The following is a 23,442-nucleotide window of genomic DNA, read 5'->3' as shown; positions in this document are numbered from 1 at the left end:
GTGTCTGCACATTGGGTCCTTCTATTTCGACTCCTGCCTGCACACAGCCTTAACCTGACACACAGGAGTGACATAAGACACAACTAACTGGGGAAGAAGATAATAAACATGAAGACTGAAATAAATCTACACTAAACACGAGGACACAGAAACAAAACCAAGAACTAGATCTGAAAGAAGAACTTGAGAACTAGAAATACAAAACAGAAACCAAAACACTAGAAGTCATAAACCACAATGAAATCACAGATCAATAATAATAATAATAATACAAAATCAAAAAACTGGGTCACCGACCCAGGACCGTGACGTTTTCACGTGAGACTCAAATTAAAATTGTTGTTTGAGTTTGTCAGTACATCTTCAGGCTCCTGTGCAACCTGTTCTACTGTTTACACAGCAATTATGCAGACGGTTCTGGTTTCATTATAATGATAAGAATTTTTGTGTATTGATATTTATCTTTCAGTTTCACACACTTGTCATGTATCCTTCAGACACCCAGTTTATCTGCAGTGCATGTGTGACTCAACAAGGCGAAGCAGCCTCATTCCTCAGCTGTGACTCAAACAGAGCTGAAATAAACTCTTTGTTCAGCAGTGCTTTATGGAACTGCTTGATCAGCCAGTCATATCTAACATGATCACAGTGCATACAATGGGGTAGCACTGGGACTAAAATCTAGCTATGGGAGCCGCAGAAAAGCAAGAAATGTGATCAGAAAAAAAACTGTATAATATTGGTCCATTAATATTGATAATCTGTTGGAGGAATTATCTGTTGGACATATTTATATTTAAAAAATCATAAAATGTAATACAAAAAGTTCAATTAATTATAACCAAGATATGGCCTGGAAAAACATGTTAAATGAAGCAAATATTCTAATCACTTCTGAGTTTGTCTGCCAATTAGAACATGAACAGATTCATGTCAATCTACAGCTCGGCACCACAGAACAGAACAACAAAACAGGAAGCACACGCCAGACAGAGACACAGACTCGTAAACCGGCATAATGACGTCATGGACAGACAGAGGGACATACGGGCAGAGAAGACTAAGCACAGGCAACCTAAACCAAACATGAGGGCAAGATAACAAAACCTAAATCAGAAATAATCATCATCGTCATCATCATCATCAACATCATCATCAGATAACTAAAGAATCAGAATATAATTATAATCAAAACAGTATCACCAGAGAATAAGAACTAATCCATCATGCAAAAATAAACCAAAACATACACAGCAAAATCTCCAGTGTTGAATTAACACTAGAGAGTGTATATATGGGTCTACACCTCTGAGTGTTAAATACAACACTGTTGAGTGTTAAATTAACACTTTTGACAGTGTTATATGTTTAAAAGTAACCTAGTCAGTTTTGAAGATTAACAAAGTCTAACACTGAGCAGTGCTGATTTTCTAACACTGGAAAATAACTCAAAATGTTAGAAATATTCCAGTGTTAAAAAATCAGCACTGCTCAGTGTTAGACTTTGTTAATCTTCAAAACTGACTCGGTTACTTTTAAACATATAACACTGTCAAAAGTGTTAATTTAACACTCAACAGTGTTGTATTTAACACTCAGAGGTGTGGACCCATATAGACACTCTCCAGTGTTAATTTAACACTGGAGATTTTGCTGTGTAAGAAACTTAAAATGCTGGGTCGAACCAACTCAGGACCGTGACAGTAAGCATGAAACTCATAAATCTTACAACACAAAATTATTATTATTAAATTAGTAAAATTAGTGTCTGCAGTAAAGATTTTTTCATACATGGTATACATTCTACCACAGGCAAAGTTGCCTCCATTTTTATATTCTTTATTTAATATTTTGTAATAATTTATTTGTAATAATTTATTCTGTTTCGGGAGTGTTTTTTTTTATGTATGTGATTTATATTATACATACACTTTAAAAGTAAATCTCTGTCCAAAAATGCACTCAGTTTACTTTTTACTCACTATGAGCATCATTCGTTATTCTCCCCCAGTAATTAAGGTTAGGATATGTTTTTTTTTAATCCAATCCATTTTTCTTTTGCAGCATTTAAATAACCTTGATCAGATTTGATGGTTTTGTTACAGACTTTTCAAAAAAGTGTTTTGCTTTTCTTTCACAAATGTGGGGATTAAATTGCATTAAAATGTACAAAACATGTTCTGTGATGAGGATCCAGGCACAGAGAGACTTGATGAATTTAAGAATCTTATGATTTAATAAAGAAATTTTCAGACTTGCACAGAGATGGTAAAATTATGATGACTGATAACAGAAACGAAGACAACAGAGGATGAGGACAGAGAGGAACAGTGGTTTAAATGCACCAAAGTGACAGTCATAGAGAACTCGGGACAACTGGAGACATTTAAGGATGCAGGGACTGACAGAGACGGGGAAGAAGTCTCATCGTGACGAGTAAAGTTTATCTTGCCTGGATGGGCAGCTCGCCCAAAGCTCTAATCCTAGAATCGCCCCTGTCAGTGAGTAAAGCAGAGTATAAGTACTCAGTTACAATCAGCAGCCTGAAAGCTTGGACTCTACGGTGAGTTCACACCGAATGCGATAGACGCGACCAAAACACGCCAGACACCCCTAGCTTGACGCATGCACATTCGCATCTCGATGAGTGTCCAACGCGAATTATTCGCGTGAAGCAGAAATGTGGGAGGAAGTAGTGCCAAACGGTATGGTTGCAAGATGGCAGCTGTCGAGCTAGCGTTTGAAGAGAGAGTCTCCTTTCTCTATCTACTGTGGAGAGCAGAGCAGCGGCGTAAAGGACGTCCTCGCCGTACCTGGGTCCATCAGGTCCTCCAGAAGCGTGAGCAGTTTGGTGAGTTTCACCACTTGCTCCAGGAGCTGCTCCTGGTTGAGGGCCACTTTCAGCGGTACCACCGTCTGTCCCTCGCCCAGTTTGAGGAGCTGCTGTCCCACATCGGTCCAAGCATCGCCCGCCTAGACACCAACTATAGCCGCTCAATCCCACCTGCAGAGCGCCTGTCCGTCTGCCTGCGGTTAGTAAAAGTGTTTAATACGGTAGTCCTTTATTGATACCTGTGCTAATATAGGCTAAACTATCCGTTTATACACTGCTAACATGGATGTGGTATGCTAACAGTGAATGAAAATTTGAAATCGCCGGCGACTTCCCCACAACGGCTCTGAGCCACCCACAAACCTCTAAAGAGCGTTCATGCCTTTTTAAAAATGTTCTCAATAAATGGAGCTTGCCTCCAAAATAAACTAACCTCTCTTTATTCTCTTCAATAATTGGTCTTCGCTATGTTCCTATATAGTAGTATATTTTTTCATTAGTATAATATGAAATAAATTCTACATGTGCCAATATATGCTGTGTAGTAGAACTGAGACATTAGTCATTACAAAAATTTATTTCAATTTTTTTCAAATAATATTAAAATTCTCAAACAGAAAAACATTAAACATAAATATATAAAATATAAGTATTTACAGTGAGACAGGAATAAAAAGGATCCATCTTAAAGCGGAAGAGCCTCAGGGAGAAGGAGGAGAAAAATAAGAACATTGTTTCTGCCCTGGAGAGCCTGCTGCCTCATCATAAAACTACTGATCGCTAGGGTCCAATGTTTCCAAATTTAACACAGCTGTGCTGTTTTCAAAAACTAACTTATAAATTTGAAATTTCACTAATTCTCTCGTCTGAGGTGGCATGCTCTCCAGAGCAGGAACAAGGCAGAGGAGGAAATGCTCCATTGGAGACTGGCGTGGCCTCTTCAGGGACTCCACGATGGCCAGCTCCACCGCCGATGGACCGTCCTGGGACCTGTCCCTCATCTGCCTCGGAGCTGGTAGGCTGCTACTAGATTTTCATTTTCAACATTGAGAAAAAAAAACAGGATATAAACAGATTGGTTGTAGATATTTAGTAAAGGTGATCACAAGGGAATTCAAGTGAGTAAAAAGCTATCAGTGCTTGATGTTCATACCTGTGGTGCAGCAGCAGGAGCGGAGGGACCAGGAACTGCAGAGCCAGGAGAAGCAACAGGGGATGCTCTGCTGCAGAATCAGTTGACTCTATCAAGACAATATTAAATGTTAACAGGTTGAATATAATAATCATAGAGTAGACAGTGGTCCCTCATTTATTGCAGCAGGGGTTCTCAGAATAACTAGCGCCTCGCCACACACTTTATACACTTTTTGTCACACACACATGAACATTAGTCACAGTTCTCATAAGTTGATTCTCAAAGTGCAAACCTTTGTAGATTTCAAAACGTAAAACTATTATTATGCCGCGTTTTGTCTTCATCTGCCTGCCACTTTCGTGCGCATTTTCCCTCGCGGTGCAGGTGTCTATTTCCGAATGAGGGTCGTAGTTATGGGTGTTTTTGTGCTGTTTTTTCTATTGGACGTGATGGTTATCAAAACCAAATGTGATAAATTTGGCAAGCGCAGGAGACACGACACGGAGCAGATTTGTCAATCAGGCTGCAGAATGCATTGCTGTACGGTGCAATAAAAAAAAATCAGTGACAAAGCGAGGCAGTGAAGGATGAACAGCGGGACCACTGGGTGCTGTTTATTAATAAACAATAAAATATATTCCTATTTGACAACATGCATAAAAGCAGAAATGTATTTGTACATCAGTGGGAAAATAGCGGGACTTTAGGCGGGCTTGCTAGCTTTTGTGCGGCTATATATTTATAGAATCAATAAAAGACATTTACAAAAACAAGAAAGGACAAAAAAATATAGTTACAGATTTCACCGCGATATCAGATATATTTTCTGGGGACCATTCGGGCATTAAAAACATTCTGGACCTAACATTAATATTGATCTTTTTATCTAATGTATCAGTAATTAAAAAGAATATATGTGAGGTAAATGGAATAAAACACCTGAAAATAACTCATGTAAAGTGATCACAGGACACACACTCCTCGGCAGAAGGACAATTAGTTCCCATATCAGTTATTGGTTAAACTACCGTATTTGCCGGACTACAAAGCGCACCTGAATATTAGCCGCACAAGCTAAAATCAGGGGAAAATCCTGTTTTGTACATACATTAGCCGCACCTGACTAAAAGCCGCAGGTGTTTCAATGTTGACTTATCATATATAAGAGAATATGCACAAAGCGAATTGTCAGGAAAGAGACGGCTGTTTGGAGACACACCCCTTTTATTAATATTTTGAAAAACACGTTATGGGTACATATTTGCATAACTTTTTAGGTATATGTACAAGTAGCGGTAATTACAAGTACGAAACATGTACTGTGCTTCATAAATGAGTAACAAATGTAGTACATAACAATAGCCTACAGCACACCAGAAAAATAGATTCAGACTACCTTTTAGGCTCAGGTGCAGCGACACGGCTTCAACAAGAAGAAAAATCAGTCATTCACCACCATCTTCCTGCGCACTAAAACCACCAAAGTCCTCTCCTCCAGTGTCGGATACGAACAGGCTCAGGATGGCTTCGTCATCCACTCTCCAATTCTCTCCTTCGTTGTCACTTTCAAAACCAAAGAAATCCTCGTTGTCAGTGTCAGAGTCGAACACCCTCAGAAGGGCCGTGGCGGTGTCCTCCTCTCCATCATGCAGCAGTCCAGCCCTTCGAAATCCGTTGGTGATCATGGATGTTTTCACCAACATACCACTCTTGAACCCCGATACTGTGTGTCTGATCACATGCCCTTCCGATCAGGCAATGTAGTGCCGTACAACAGCGGAACAAACAAAAAATATCGTCTTACAATATCACAAAAATCATGGACAATACATAGAAAAGCCGCACCTGACTAAAAGCCGCAGGGTTCAAAGCTTGTGCAAAAAGTAGCGGCTTATAGCCGGTAGATTGTTTTGTTTGTTTATTTCCTGACGTCAGTGTCATTTCTTTTTAATGAAGCACAAGTGTATTTCAACTCAGTTGATCCACTGATCTTCTACTTTATAACAGAACGAGGAGAATCTTAGATCGGGTGTTTCAGTATCAATCCGCAGCCAAGTAAATAACTACGCACCATTGATGGTCACATATCTAAAATAACATTATATCAGAATCAGAATCAGAAAGACTTTATTTATCGCCAAGGGGCAATTAACAAACAACCGAGCAGCATACTTTGAAGATAAGGGCAATAAGAACAGGCAATAGGAGTGAAATAATAAATACATAGAATATACAGTATATACAGTTTTAAAATTACACAGTTTTAAAATTAAAGTGACTGAAGGTGAATAAATAACTGCAAGTGACTAAAAGTGAATAAAGTGTCAGTATTGTGGTAAGAGTTTAGTTTATGTTTCTGGTGTGGGAAATGGTCTTATCGGCTGGAGTTGAAAAGCAGAGTGGCTTTAGGGACAAAGGTGGGTCTCCTCCTCTTAGTCCTGCAGGAAATGCAGCGGAGGTGTTGCCCAGAGGGGAGCCATTGAAATGCGGGGTGAAGAATGTGAGAGGAGTCGTAGATGATTTTGGCTGCCTGTCTAAGGGCCTGTTGGCTGAAAACCTGTGCCAGAATTCTGACAGGCAGGCCAATGATTTTAGCGCACGCTGCTGCAGTGTGCTGGAGTCTGTTCCTGTTGCTGGATGTTAAACTTAATTGTTACACCTGGTACACAGTTTTTAACTCTCAGGGATGCCGAAGGTTCGTTTGACTTTGGGACCTGAAATGGACGGACTTTAGGACCCAGATTACTCCGCAAGGCTCCTGACTACAGTAGTCAGGAGCCTTGCTTCGACAATCCATCAATCCATCAATCCATCTCTTATATAGTTCTATATTGTGTATTTTGTTGTACAGTTATTTTATTTTCAACTTTAATTTATATATTTTATCTTATTCTCCCAGTTAAATTTACCCTTCATTCTAATTTGTGTTGTACAGTTATTTCATTTTTAACCTTAATTTATATTTTATTCCTTCTTAGTTAAATTTACCCTTTTTAATTTTTCATATTTATTTCCTATCTTATTCATAGCCTTTTCCTTTCTTGTTTTCTTTAGGTCACGAGCAGTTGTCCAAGCATTTCACTACATATCGTACTGTGTATGACTGTGTACGTGACAAATAAATTTGAATTTGAATTTGAATTTGAAGCGCTGCGGCTTCGCAGCTACCAAAGTCGTACTAAAACATTTTTTGACAGACATTTGAGCGCCACATACGCCATAAACTCGGTTTGAGGTCAGTAAGCACAACCAGAGTTCATAAATAAGGCTGATTATAAGGTGCACTGTCGATTTTCTGAGAAGATTAAAATTAGAGGATTTTAAGTGCACCTTATAATGTGGAAAATACAGTATATAGCCATCAAATCACAACACCAGTTGCTTCTAGTCGCTTTATATTGTAAGATAAAGATTCAACAATAGTAAATAGAAAACCTCAACAATCTCATGACCCCCTATGAGCAGGCACTTTGGTGAAGTTAAAACACACAGAGACAAACTGAAGCACTAAGGGGTTAAAAACAATCAATCACTTTTGTCCTCAAGCTCATCTTTAAACATGAACAAATCTGACTTAAAAACAGCCACAAATAAAGTTTTACATCAGTTATCCTCTCTGTAAAACAAATTATGTTAATCATTAAAAAGTGGTGTCAGATCGACAGTACTGATCTTCTTGGACTAAAGTCTGTAGCAAAGAAACTTTGCTACTTTCACTTTCACCTCCACAAGCGTCCTTCTTTTCAGAGCCTGTGTTTTTCCAGAGAGAACAGAAAGTATCTGCAGAATCTTTTTCTTCTCAAAACAAACTCATGATTCAAATTTTAAGAATCGAAAGAACGTCTCACTGCCTGAAGGCAGATTCTGAATGTTAAAAATGTAGATAAGCTTGTTTTTCAATCTATACTCCTAAAAACCACAAACCAGGCGAGACATTTGGGTGTAGTGATGGATGCAGACCTAAACTTAGAAAAACACATTAAGACAATAACAAAGTCAGCTTACTATCACCTCAAGAATATATCAAGGATAAAAGATCTGATGTCTCAACAGGACCTGGAAAAACTAGTCCATGCATTCATCTTTAGTAGGCTTGATTACTGTAAAAGCATCTTTACAGGTCTACCTAAAAAATCAGTCAGACAACTGCAGCTCATTCAGAACTCTGCTGCTCGAGTCCTCACTAAGACCAAAAAAGTGGACCACATCAGTCCAGCTCTGAGGTCCTTACACTGGCTGCCTGTCCGTCAGAGGATAGACTTTAAAGTTCTGATGCTGGCCTATAAAGCTCTGAATGGTTTAGGACCAAAATACATCAGTGACCTCCTGACCCAGTATGAACCTTCCAGATCCCTCAGGTCATCTGGATCCGGTCTTTTATCAGTTCCCAGAGTCAGAACCAGACACGGAGAAGCTGCATTCAGCTTTTATGCTTTTTTCTTCTTCTTTTTTTTCAGGAAGGACCTTATCTTTACAGAATACATTTTAGCTCAGGAATTTAATAAGAAGATTTAAAATTTCAAGTGTGGAGGCCAAGCGGTGAACCGGACTCACAGATTTAAATATTCTTGCTTATTTTAGTGGACCACAGCCTCTCTAGGTGAGCTGTTTCCTCAGGAATCTGTCTGAGTGACATCAGAAAAGTTTTCTTTGTTTTTTAATTATTTTCTTTTCACTGCCTTGAATCATCCACAGATCCACACTTATCACACGTCCTTTATTCAAATGTCAGTGTATGGCATGAATTCCGTTCCCATTTATTTCTTCCCCTCTGTTCTGGGATTGTTACGTGCATGGGTGTATTAACAGTTCTACTTTTAAAAACTCCAACTCTCTCTCTCTCTCTCTCTCTCTCTTTGGAGAGAGAGAGAGAGAGAGAGAGAGAGAGAGAGAGAGAGAGAGAGAGAGAGAGAGAGAGAGAGAGAGAGAGAGACCAACATTCACTCAAGTCTGTCAGGTGGAAAGTTTCTAGCCTTCGTTCACTGATTTTAAATCTTCCAATGACAAATTCCACTGTGTGTGTCTCAGATGGATTAACAGAAGAAAACATGATGACTGTCAGCCTGGGGTGTGTATTTACAGGAAATCTAAGGAGGAACAAAGAAACATTCATCTCTCTGACAGGCAGTAATAATGTCTTTGTTTCACTGTCATACAGTTCAACACTTCATGGGTGAGGTTGTTTCTCACACGCACCTGAAGATGAAGGCACACAGAGTAATCACTGCAGCACCCTGCTGTCTCTAAAGCTGTACATATGTGTGACAAATGATGTCACTAAACACTTGTTTGTTTTATTCGTGTTCATCAGCCACGATACAAGGCTTGCTCTTTGTTTAAGTTCACTCACGTCTCCTCACTTGTGTTAGCACCTGGGTCCACCACACACTCCTCCGCATGGTCTGTCTCCACAAGCTGTGACACACTTATAATTGCAATTTTTGCTGTTACTGAATTCTTGCACTGTTTCTTCTCTGCCTCTAGATTAGCAGTGTTGAGAGGGCTTTCTATGTATCTGAGAAGTTGCACTTTGTTTTTTTAACCTCTGTATTTTGGGTACATTATGTCAGACCACAAAAACATCACAGCTGAATCTGGACAAAACATCACTCTGAAATGCTGAGCTTCAAACACCTCCGTACTAAATTTAAAGTAAATAAGATCTGACCTGATGCCTGATGAATACATTTTTAAGACGTGACAGGCACATTGACCATCACGACCAGCATGATACCTAAATCTAAATATCACAACCCAATATTACACCTCACTTACTTACATTTATGGCTCATCAAGATGACCTCTGCTGTAGAAGAGGTGTGTGTCCAACTTCATGGTGGAGGGGTTTGTGAGCTCAGACGATCCTGGGAGCTGAGTTGTCTGGAGCGTTCAGCTCCTGATTAGGGTCTCCCATGACAAACAGGTCCCAGGTGATGAGCCAGACTAAGAGCAATTCATGTGCACTGCAGCACTGATCAGTATGTAAATACTTCATTTGTTGCTTTTTTGATCAGATCAGCAAACTTGGTTGTTTGTAAGAACAAGTATCACTGATATGGAGTTTTTTTTATGTTTTACATAAATACTTAGGACTGCTAGTTTCCTATTGGCATTTTCTCATTTAAACCTTGGTGACTTAAAAGTTTAGCAGCAAGACACTTGTTTCCTTTTTTCCATTAAACATTTCTTTCAGTCATCTGTGTTTATCAGAGCGATATGTGACTAATTATTTATTCAATAACCAGGAAGTACACAAATACAAGATTAGATACTTTATTTATCAAAGATACATAATTACACATTGATACAATGAAGGTGTCTATAAAAATTACACACATGGTGTAAGAAAAACATTATAACATACAAATAAGTGTTTTGATATGATAATCTGACATACTTTAAAAGCATAAATGGTAAATGGCCTGCATTTGTATAGCGCTTTACTCAGTCCTTAAGGACCCCAAAGCGCTTTACACTACATTCAGTCATTCATCCATAGGCAATGGTAAGCTATGTTGTAGCCACAGCTGCCTTGGGGCACACTGACAGAGGCGAGGCTGCCGGACACTGGCGCCACCGGGCCCTCTGACCACCACCAGTAGGCAAACATGGGGTTAGTATCTTGCCCAAGGATATTTTACATGCAGCCAGGAGGCAGCCTGGGATCGAACCACCGACCTTCTGATTAGTGGCTGACCTGCTCTGCCACCTGAGCTACAGCCATAAGAATAAACGTTTTAAAAAATCATGTTCTTTGATGATCACATTACATGTATCACATTTTTAAAGCATAACGTAGGGAGGAAAGTGTTCACAAAGACAGTTTTAGAGGACTTACACACGATTACTTTTTCCACAGTGCTTGTATGCCTCTTGCAAAACTGTACTTTTCACCATCAACTCACGATTATCTAAGACCAGCCATGAAATGTCCGTTGCTTCTTCACAATCATTTGTACCCGCTGCTGCTCTCAGATCCAGTCTTCTGGGGTAAAATGGCTTTTTTGGTGGTTCATAAAAAATATCTCAAAAAGCGATGTTGGTGAGGAGACCATAAACACTGGGTTGCAGAGCAGTTGGTAAGGACTTGTATATTTCTGGAGAGTCTGCAAAAAGCTGTCTTCCTCGTGCTCCTGATTGGATATGTGGAGCCTGGCTCTGATGTCTCATTGGTGGCAGCTAAAGGTAGGCACGCCGTGGAGGCGGAGTTGGTCTTGGGCGCGATCTTTCAAACGAGCCTCACGGCATTTCAGGCAAACTCAGGCCAGAAACAACATCTGGTCACTCGCGGTCAAAATCCACGCAGAGCTGGTGTTTCGCAGGGATCAGGTTAACACATCTGGCTTAAATCAGAGTCTAAAAATATAAAGAAAAACAAAAAGAGTTTTAAAATACGCAAACTAGTAAAATATCAAAGGAGCATAACATAACAATAACAAGATGATCTGAAAAATGATGATCTTTTTTAAAAAAAAAAAAAAAAAAGAACTAAAACATTTGTGATGAAATCACGCCCCAAGGGTGAATTTCATCATCTGAGTATTTCAACACTCTGTACGTACAGCACAGGGATGTCTGCCAATCGTTTTGGTCCTGGAATCCCAAATGGCTTTCCAGAGAGGTCTCACACTTTTATCGTAATAAAGTGTTTGCTGTGTGTTTTATTGCAAGCTCGCAGTGACAACCCCATGATATTGGGCTATATAAATAAACTTTACCTTATGTAAGGTATGACATAAAGGGGACTGTTTCCTGTTAATATATCTTTTTTTTATGTGTTATTTCAGGGTCTTTTTCCAAGGCATCTTTCCACACCAATGAGTTATTTTTAAAAATGAGTCCCCTGAGCTCTAACTCATCCTGGAGCAGGATGATTTATGATTTATTTATTACATTTTATGTGGAGTGAATAAATAAAAGTATATTTACGGTGGCCCCTACAGACAAAGACGTACAAACTCTGAAGCACATAAAAACTCAAAACGTTTACAAAACACAACAGAAGTGTTGTACGTGTTTTGTCTCTAGGGGCTATACATTTATATATTTTTCTTTTTACATTAATAATTCCTTTTGTGAATAATTTTACATTATTGTTAATAATAAGTTAATTAAAGCAACAAAACAACCTGAAGAGCTGGTTTGGAACCGAAAGAGCCAGTTCTCTAAAAAGAGCCGGAAATCCCATCACTAGGACAGATGGCATTTTTGGCGATAAAAAAGTAAAAACTTAAAAAGCTCGAAATGAGAAAAATGCTATTGATGATAAAAAACATATATATATATTTATAATAATCTCTTTTTAAAATTAATGAGTTATGAAATATGATCATTTTATTAATATAATAATTTTAAAAATAAGTGTTACAGTTCAGTGTTACAGTTAGATCCCTAAAGGTAGTGTTACAGTTCAGGATCCCTGCAGGGATCCTGAACTGTACAAGATCAACAAGACCCTAAGAGCCTTCACTGAATATAGGGCTTTGAAGTTGACATAATGCCGCAATGCATGGTGGGAGCGCGGCACCATTTTAGCTGGCCACGAATCAAAACAAACACACTGTGTTGGAAGGACGATTACTAGAACCATGCTCAAAATCAGCTCAACAGACAAAGGACTGTATCAAGACTGATTGCACCTGAATGTGAATAGATGGTACTTGGAAAAAAGAGCGTACATTGATAATATGGACCCCTATGAAACATGGCACTGGAGTACAAACCCTGAAGACCTACCGCCATTGTCCTACCCTGATATCTTCTAGTACCTTGTCTGTGGAGTCAGCGCATACACGGCAAATCAGTTTCAGAATTATAAATCCCTGGAGGCGCACATCCAATTCACAAACGGTTGGGTACAAGATTTGGCCGTTTTTAAGCCTCCACATTGTGAGTAGCTTGTCGTTCAGACATAGGTAAGTCAGATTAACTCATTCACTGCCAGCCATTTTCATGGCAGTCAACGTAAGTTTTTCAATTGGCAGTGAATGAGTTAAGATTATACATTCAAAAATGAACTGTGTGTCACTTAAAGTCTAACATTATGCCCCATGTGCCCAGTCTGGATGTGTTTCATCCATTTCATAGGTTGATTTGCCTGCAATAATGCTAAATAATAAACTACTCCATAAACAGAATGTAGTTCTGCAGAATCACACTTTAGGATGTTTGTTCTATTTTGCTATGACCTCAGCATTGAAAATAAAACTAAAAGCCTATAAAGAGCAATATGAATTTGTTTAGAACTTACCGTAACAAAAAAGTCGGGAGCACACCAACAGAAATTTGCGGATGGTAGAGAACTCTGTATCAGTTCGTCTCTCCTCTGCTATCCAGGCCTGACATCTTCATTTGTTAATATCAGATACATGAGATCCCTGACATTGCTTTCAGGGGGGGGGGGGGGAACGATAAAAAGAGAGCCCATTCTCCAGCTTATTCCCTTCCCAATCATGCAATCTAACATTACAACCAACAACAAACCAAATACCAACCATGGCTGCTATTATCCGTGTGTTTTTGCCCTTTGTTTGGCCTCGACCTAAAATCCTGGCCACGACGTCACACTCCAAAGCGCTACTGATGTGGTGAACAGCACTAGAAGTTAACCCATAGAACAAGTCACCATCAAGTGCAGAATTTACCAAGGAGATTCTCTGTTCCTACTGCTGTTCTGCATAGGCCTGAACCCCCTCAGTGAGATCATTGACAACACTGGCTACGGATATCGACTACAGAATGGAACAGTTGTCAGCCACCTCCTGTACATGGATGACATCAAGCTGTATGCTAAGAGTGAACAAGACATCGATTCACTGAGCCACACCACCAGGATATACAGCAATGACATCGGAATATCATTCAGACTGGAGAAGTGTAGTTGGAAGATAACAAAGAGAGGGAAGGTAGTCAGAACTGAGGGGATCGAACTACCAGAAAGCAACATTGCAGATACAGAGTATCTGGGATCCCACAGGTGAATGGGAATCAGCTGGAAAAATAAAAAAAGATCCAGGCTATCAACACCTACGCCCTGCCCATGATCAGGTACCCTGCTGTGTTTACTAGGAGGAGTTCTCCTGGGGCAAACCCAGGACTTACTGAAGTGATTCATCTTTCAGCTGGCTTGCAAACATCTTGAGGTGCCTCTGAATAAGAAAGAATAAGAAAGAGCTGGCAAGTGTACGGGAAGTCTGGAGCAACTACAAGAAAAGGGTCAAACTAATAACACATCGCAGAAAAAGAAACTAACCTGATCACACTTTTAACATTCAGAGAACTCATTCAGGCATTAAACGTTTTGTTGATTGATTGATGAGCTGTCTGGGATCTTTAAATAGACAAACTAAAGGAAAAGAAAAGGGTCAATCTGACAAAACATCACTAAAAAACAAACTTAACAATGAAGAAAAAGCTTCATGGCTGTATCCTGACTCCTGAAACACATCACACTGAGACACATGTTTATGCTCACTGTGTGTGACTGCAACTGTGCGATGTGACCACTGCCGAGGCTACAATGGCAGCTTAACACTTCTTTGTCTCTGTGGTGAAAACTGCACTGCTGACCAAGTGGTTAAGTTCACAGATACACCACCCAATCTCATGACACTTTCATACTGAAAGAGAAACTGAATAAATGTGAAACTAAATGTTTCTTATGTAACATGAAAACTAGGCTGATACTGTTTTTTCAGCTTTATCTCAGAGGGGAACTCTGGTTTTTAACAGAACCCCATCTACAGAAACAAAAACAAAGACACTGACAAGCAGCAAAGTCAAGCAGAGTGACACAGTTACATGAGCCATTCCTATTTTAGCTACAGAAACTTAGTACACGACACTGTAGAGGTGACAACAAATAAGTACAGTATAACAAAAGAGGAGGAGGGGATAGCAGGTCCAAGTGCTTAACATTTAACACACAACAACAAAACAACTGTGTGATATGTCCTAATTCGGATGCTGCAGATGTTAACTGCCAATCAGATATGGATCATACCATGAAAACTCAGTGTCTTCCATCTCAACTCCTCACAATCAGCTGGTTTAATTTGTAGAGTATCTTTAGCAAATTTAATTAAGTCATACAAAACTCCACCTTCATTCTATAAATACTTTCAGATTCACAGGTCTGAACAGAGTCTGTACTGAGACACAGAGGTTACAGCTGAGTTATGTGATGCCAAAACCTGATATAATGCAGAAAACTTTGTTCAGCACATTCAGTTTATTTTGTTAGCATGTTAATAGCAGATTGACTTGCTCATCTTTACTTCACTATTATTTGAAGTCGCCTGTACTCAAAAGAATTCGATTTTCATAACAGGCTGTTCAGGACATGGGTTAGTTTTCCACTATCTTGTAGATAGGAAGAGAAAACAGTCCATTTACCAGTTTAGTTTGTTGCCCCCTTGACTTTGCTTCTTGGTACACCTCTCAGGTTTGCAGACCTGTCTTTAAATTAAGTCAGAAATCTATTAGCAGCTGGCGTCTACCATTTAACTGTGGTTTTATATTTCTGTGTTAAATCTACACTGTAAATGCAAACTCTGGTAAATCTGTACACTGCAACTCACTAACACCATCACTTGTTGAGAATCTTCCTGGAAATGTAATTACACACCTCATTGATGCACCCGACACTAACAGTTTGGTCTGTTCACTATCATTGTTTACCCTTTTTGTGTCTGGCTGCTTCTCCTACCACTATGTCAGAGTGTACAGAGATTTCTTCCTGTTAAGTGGGTTTCTCCTTCCCACTGTCACCAATTGCTTACTCACAGGGGGTCATATGATTGTTAGGATTTTCTTTGTATTATTGTAGTGTCCCAGTCCTACAACATAAAGTATCTTACATCAACTGTTGTCATGATTTTGATCTAAAAACACCGAATTGAATTTCTTTGAATAAAATATATAATCTAAAACATAACATTTTATTAGAAACAATGACACTATGTGACATTTAAAAAATAAATTTAAAAAGTAATTTTATGTATGACTCAGCATATCCACAGTAAAAAGCTGACAACTATCAAAAGACACTCAACATTAATACATGTGAATGATTTATTGAAAATAAAAAAAACGCACAAAGAATTGCTTACAGAAAATGTATAAACTATAAATTATAACTGGCATTTTGGTGAGAGTACCCATTTCTGCTCATTTATAACACAGACTTACTGTTTAACTACATTTGTATTGCCACCACCAAATGCCCATTATTATCCACACTGCTCATTTCTGTCTGTCCTCAGAACATCAGTTTATCCTGTGGTTCATTCTTTTATAACATATGTAAAAGATAAACAAGCCAATAACAAAAACAGCTGCAACATAACCCCCCTGACCAATTATCACTCCATCAGAAACAGCCTCTCTGCATCTTCTTGTTTGACCTGCAGGTCAGAAACAGGTGAGAGTTATCAGTTGGGAAAATCTAATGTGATGTGGATGTACAGAAAACTCTTAGAAATTATCCACCAAAATGTAAAACCATAAAGGAAACACGTATAAAGCACATAAACTAGTTTCAGGTTTAGATAATCTGCACATGCATGTACACACTTTGATACATCTGTATGAGTTTCTTCCTCTCATTTTAAGCCACTGTGAAACTTAAATGCTTCTTTATCTAATTAGATGGTTTTCTTGTTTATCCAACAACTCTATGATACAGCAGATGGGTAGTGTAATTTGTTTTTTGAAACATGGCTTCTTGCTAAGAAATTGTTTGTCTTATTAAAAATTAATCATCACTGAGCACCATGCGTGTTGGTAGACATGTGGCTCTTTGCCTACTGTATTTTAGCTAGAATGTCCATTTGAGAAAAATAGATCTGTCCTGTCTCTGGCCTTTGTATAGTCATTTCTGTAGCCACATAAGGGAATCAACCTGTCCTCTGATATCACAATTACCTGGAGCAACGACTTTAAGGTAGAAGGTGCTGATGGTTTCATCATCCATATTTGTTCCTCTCTGTACAACACGACACTCGTATGTTCCACTGTCTGTAGTCATCACTTCCTTCAGAATCAAAGACACGTCTCCATCCTTCATCTGTCTGTCCTGCAGATCAACCCGGTTCTTGAAAGACGGATGTTGTTTGGTTGGATCAAACTTCTCTTTCCAGTACAAAAGCAAATATTTATCCACCAGATCAGCTCTGCTCCACTCTGCAGCAATGATGAACTTGTTGTTTTTTGGAGCTTGACATGGCAGAGTGACCGTCTGTCCAACCCCTGCTTTGATGTTTTTCTGGTCTGAGAGAAGGCACAAGACAGAGGATCTAAGTACAGCTCTTTACTTCACAGTGAGACCAATGAGATCATCTAAACTGGACCAGAGGTGTACAGAAGCAGTTAATGATTTAGGCTTTGTGTCTCTATATGCATGTGTATAACCTCAATGTCTCCAATGTTGCCTTCAGTTCTGGCTACCTTCTCTCTCTTTGTTACCATCTGACTGCACTTCAGGCCTGAATCCCACAGATAAATGAGAACCATGAAGAGGCTGCTAGAAAAGCCACAACACTATACACCTGCAGCGAATAAGGCAAGTCCTGAGGAGTTAGCAAATCACAGTAGATTTCAAAGCAAAGGAAGAAGGAGTCTCAGAAGCCCTTTGCAGGATGAAACAAAAAACATTGATGAGTACATCAAGAAGATGGCCACAACTGATCAAATACTTGTGAATACAGTGGGGCAAAAAAGTATTTAGTCAGCCACCGATTGTGCAAGTTCCCCCACCTAAAATGATGACAGAGGTCAGTAATTTGCACCAGAGGTACACTTCAACTGTGAGAGACAGAATGTGAAAAAAAAAAGTCCAGGTTTTTCCAGGATTAAAAAAAATCCAAATCACAACAAAAGTCGCCTCAAGGCGCTTCATAGATACAGAGAAAAACCCAACAATCATATGACCCCCTATGAGCAACACTTTGGCGACAGTGGGAAGGAAAAACTCCCTTTTAACAGGAAGAAACCTCCGGCAGAACCAGGCTCAGGGAGGGGCGGCCATCTGCTGCGACCGGTTGGGCTGAGAGAAGGAAGACAGGATAAAGACATGCTGTGGAAGAGAGACAGAGGTTAATAACAGATATGATTCAATGCAGAGAGATCTATTAATACATAGTGAGTGAGAAAGGTGACTGGAAAGGAAAAACACAATGCATCATGGGAATCCCCTGGCAGCCTACATCTATTGCAGCATAACTAAGGGAGGATTCAGGGTCACCTGGTCCAGCCCTAACTATATGCTTTAGCAAAAAGGAAAGTTTTAAGCCTAATCTTAAAAGTAGAGATAGTGTCTGTCTCCCGAATCCAAACTGGAAGCTGGTTCCACAGAAGAGGGGCCTGAAAACTGAAGGCTCTCCCTCCCATTCTACTTTTAAATACTCTAGGAACAACAAGTAGGCCTGCAGAGCGAGAGCGAAGTGCTCTAATAGGGTGATATGATAAGATGGGGCCTGATTATTTAAGACCTTGTATGTGAGGAGCAGGATTTTGAATTCAATTCTGGAATTAACAGGAAGCCAATGAAGGGAAGCCAAAACAGGAGAAATATGCTCTCTCTTTCTAGTCCCTGTCAGGACTCTTGCTGCAGCATTTTGGATTAGCTGAAGGCTTTTCAGGGAGTTTTTTGGACATCCTGATAATAATGAATTACAGTAGTCCAGCCTTGAAGTAATAAATGCATGAACTAGTTTTTCAGCGTCACTCTGAGACAGGATATTTCTAATTTTAGAGATGTTGCGCAAATGGAAGAAAGCAGTCTTACATATTTGTTTAATATGTGCGTTGAAGGACATGTCCTGGTCAAAAATGACTCCAAGGTTCCTCACAGCGTTACTGGAGGCCAAGGTAATGTCATCCAGAGTAAGAATCTGGTTAGATACCATATTTCTAAGATTTTCAGGGCCGAGTACAATAACCTCAGTTTTATCTGAATTAAGAAGCAGAAAGTTAGCGGCCATCCAGGTCTTTATGTCTTTAAGACATTCCTGCAGTTTAACTAATTGGTGTGTCTCATCTGGCTTCATGGACAGATAGAGCTGGGTGTCATCAGCATAGCAGTAAAAATGTATGCTATGTCTTCTAATGATGCTGCCTAAGGGAAGCATGTATAATGTAAACAGAATTGGTCCTAGCACTGAACCCTGTGGAACTCCATAATTAACCTCAGTGTGTGAAGAGGACTCTCCATTTACATGCACAAATTGGAGTCTATTAGATATGATACAAACCATTGCAGCGCAGTACCTGTAATACCTACAGCATGTTCTAATCGCTCTAATAGGATATTATGGTCAACAGTATCGAATGCTGCGCTAAGGTCTAACAGGACAAGCACAGAGATGAGTCCATTGTCAGAGGCCATCAGAAGATCATTTGTAACCTTCACTAAAGCTGTTTCTGTGCTGTGATGAGCTCTGAAACCTGACTGAAACTCTTCAAATAAACCATTCCTCTGCAGATGATCTGTTAGCTGTTTGACAACTACTCTTTCAAGGATTTTTGATATGAAAGGAAGGTTGGAGATTGGCCTATAATTAGCTAAGACTGCTGGGTCTAGAGATGGCTTTTTGAGTAAAGGTTTAACTACACTACAAAGTTAATGCAAAAAGTTATCTGTAATAAATTACTGCCCATTTCTGTGCAGAAATCAGCAATTGACAAATGTCTGAGTGCAGAGGAACTTCCTGACACAATTAGAGTTGCTTTACTGTCCACAGAGTTAGATTAAAATAGAGATTGTATTGTGAGCTGAAGATGAAACCAGCTTGCCCAGAAATTTCTGTTATGTTAAGTTATTACTGTAATGTTTGTTAAGGTTTAAACTTCTGCAAATTTAGCAGATAACAGATCTGCATGTATGGGGAAATGAAGCAAATGAAGCTGAAGGAGAGGACAAACCCGGGCTATCGGAGTGTCATGTTTCAACTGAGTTCTACTTAGCGCTCTTTAAACAGTTTCATCTCAGGATCATCATCACATTTCATCACAGTTTTCTCTCAGTCTGCTCTCTGTATCAGGACTCAGATAAGTTCCAATTCAGGCTTAACTCTTAAACTGTTGTCACAAAGCCTACCAAAACACACTTTTTAATAATGATTACAAAACAGAATTCTTGATGAGGTATTATTTCATAAATCAGAAAAACCCCGTTGCATTTAAAACACGTTCAGTCTCACCTGAAGAGACACAGGGGAGGTAAGCAAAAAGTAAAGTCCAGCAGAGAGATGCAGATGTTACAGAGGACATTTCCACTTTAAAAGTGTGAGAAATATCCATGAGATGGTTGTTTTTTCAAGAGCAAAAAATCCTCAGTATCTAAATGTGAATGTGTGTTTTCAGCAGCTTGTTCTGACCTGTGGTTTCTCTTTGACCAAAGAATCACAAACACAAGCATGACAACAAACAAGGTGGAGCCATGAAAACAAATATTTCAAACACTCAGTTTTTCAAAGGTGACTAATGACACCCCGACACCCACACCTCAAAGAAAGGTCTGTGTGTCTATTCATGTTGTTCAGTGAGTTATAATTGCATTGATTCTCCATATCACTCCTTTATGAAGGCAAACTTTTTTGTGTGGAATTGTTTTTATTAGCATGGAGCATCACACAATAACACACAATCAGGTCTATTTTTGATGCAATGTTTCCTGACAGCGGAGTTTACAGGTGTGAGTCCAGAGAGGGTCTCGTCACTAACATGTCTTGATGCATGCTCAGTCATCCAGGTAACTAAACACTAACATGGTTAATGTCACAGTCACTGGTAAGCTGAGTGTGTGGAGGCCTTTGGACAGTGGTCGTGTAAAAGTTGTGTGATTTGTGTTTGATAAATGTCAAACTCATGAACATGTGACTCAGAATGGACTTCTGAAGCGCTTCTTCTTTTCCACTTCATGAGTCAGCACAAACCCAACAGTCTGAAAACAGTTCAATCTTCAAATGACCTTGATCCAAATTTAAAGTCTGCTTCCATCTACTGGTAGCCTCCGGTACTACATATTACATTTATTACATTACATTTCTTTATAAAGTGTCTTATGACAGTCATATAGGTGCTTGAAATAAAAACATAACAGTAGGATTAGAATGAAACCAAAACACTGGAGATTTAAAAACACAACAACAGTAAATTGGTACTCAAATGTTATTATTACAAAAATAAGAATTTAAACTCTTTTTTGAATGAGTCCTAAATCTAAATTTAATGGGGATCCAGCCCAGTGAGTTTAGCAGGGTTTGAGTGCTTGGAGGTTCTGGTAGGGAGCTTTGCAGCACCGTTGTGCACAAGCTGCAGCTGTCATGTGTGCAGGCAGGCAGGGAGGAAGGACCCAAAATGCAGGACTCTGTGGAAGACGTAAACTCAAAACACTCAGCTTTATTGCTGGGCAGTAACAGAACATAAACTTAACTAAACTGAGAATACAAAACTAACTAAGCAGACAGGCAGGCTAGCAGACGGATCACACAGTTAACGCGAGGGTACGACGCAGACACTAATAGAATAGAATAGAATAGAATTCAACTTTATTGTCATTGCACAGGTACAGGGCAACGAAATGCAGTTTGCATCCATCCAGAAGTGCTTTAGTGATGTAGATATATTACAATATATATTAGCAATAGTATAGATATGTAAGTATATTACAGAAATGGGTCTATTATGGTATGTTATAATGTACACGGTATGAAGTATGTTGTGAATATTCTATAACTAAGTATGTACAGGCTGTAGTGAGTACAAGCTATGTACGGTTGTAGGATTAAAGATTATTGAATGTACAGAATGATTATTTACACAGAGCTATACAGTAGTGCAGTTAAGATAAGTGAGGGTGTAGATAGTTTCTACAGAGGCTATATAAAGTGCTAGTGGTTGTGAGTGGTGGTTCACTCCATGTTATTATTGTGTGTTTGAGGGTACAGTTGTCCATTGTGGGGGTGTGTATGTTCAGTCCATGTGTTAACGTGGGTCAGATGTCAGGAGGCAGAGTTCAGGAGTCTGACAGCTGTGGGGAAGAAGCTGTTCCGGTACCTGGTGGTCTTAGTCCGGAGGCTCCTGTGGCGCCTCCCAGAGGGCAGGAGGGTGTCGTCCGCAAACTTCAAAATGATGTTTTCTTTGTTGGACGCGACACAGAAATAAAATAAAAGCATGAATGACAGTCTCTGTCTCAGGTAGATAACAGTAGGAAAAGGACTAATAATTGTAATTTCTTTACAACACTGATATCAATGTGTTTAATGGTCAAATAAAGAAGCATGTACAATATTCATCAAGCAAAATATATGTGTATAGTGTCTGAGCATTTAAGAAACAATAACAACAATAACAACAAACAACAATATTGGGGACTTGAGTAAAAATGAATAAACAGAAAGTGCAATGAAGGCAGCACAATGACATGTTAACATTGTTGCCTGACAGCAAAATCATGACTGGGGTCTTTCTATGTGAATATCTTCATGCACGTTCTCTCTGTGTCTGCATGGGTTCTCTGCAGGTACTCTGACTTTCTACCACAGTTCAAGTACATGGATATGCATGTATATGTTGGCACATCCTTGTGCAGACGCATCAGCAGGAGTAGAAATTGGTGCGTGAAAAGTCAAGTTAAATGTCTAAAGCTGAAGTTGGTTATGAAGGAATCACACGAAATAGTTTTACTTCAGTTGTTTTCAGAGCATTACTGTTCAACAAAGAAAAATAATATTTTGTACCGCAATATTATAAATATCAATAATAAATCAAATTATCAGTAGCTAATAAAGTAATTTTAATGACTAACTTTTATGTTATAATTTAGAGACTTTTAAAGTCTCGATCTTTTTATTTTGTAGTCCTGCCGTAATACACCCGCATTACCAGTAGATGGCAGCAGCCTTCCCCTATGGATCAAAGGCATTTGAAGGTTCAAGGAGAGTTTTCTGACTCTGTGGGTTTGTGCTGATTCAGGAACAGGTGAGAAAATAATATCAGCAGACACTATTCTGCATATCTGTTCTGTATATCATCATGTTTCATGCTGCAGTTCGTAACTTATATCGACTTTCTGCACCCAACATCTTGTGCATATTCATGGTTCTCCTATTACTCCAGGGTCTTGTCTCAGGCTCCAAAGGTAAGTAGAAACCAGCTTTATTTGCTCTGACTGAACTTTCTACAAACAGTCTGCTGGTTGTTAGTAGCTGCTGAGTCTCTTACAAACACTCTTAGTACTTTGGTGTTTTCTCGTATTTATTTATTTTTAATTCTCTTTTAGTTCAGTTACGTTTCAGAAAATTATAAGAGGAATTCATATTAGTGTAATTTAACATTTTAAAACTGGTGATTGGATTCCTTGAGAGGTTATTGTTCCAACCACCAGATGGTCACAGCTGTGTGAAGAGATCGTATCTCTTTGTTTTTTATAGACTGTCACAAAGCTGGCTGCAGACAGATGCTGTTTTTATTG

General features: G+C 39.2%; 1 long non-coding RNA gene across 1 annotated transcript; it reads right to left on the bottom strand.

The window, feature by feature from the left end:
- Positions 1-15,888: 15,888 nt before the first annotated feature.
- LOC113018090 (uncharacterized) lies at positions 15,889-20,663 on the bottom strand. Its single transcript, XR_013906426.1, has 3 exons — positions 20,168-20,663; positions 16,893-17,237; positions 15,889-16,372 (listed from the first exon to the last, which is right to left on the bottom strand). It is a non-coding gene; the product is annotated as an uncharacterized LOC113018090 (long non-coding RNA).
- Between the last annotated feature and the right edge of the window lie 2,779 nt (positions 20,664-23,442).

The sequence above is a fragment of the Astatotilapia calliptera genome, chromosome 3 (assembly GCF_964374335.1).
Source record: "Astatotilapia calliptera chromosome 3, fAstCal68.1, whole genome shotgun sequence".
Lineage (NCBI taxonomy): Eukaryota > Metazoa > Chordata > Actinopteri > Cichliformes > Cichlidae > Astatotilapia > Astatotilapia calliptera.
This window is presented reverse-complemented; position numbering and strand designations above follow the sequence as displayed.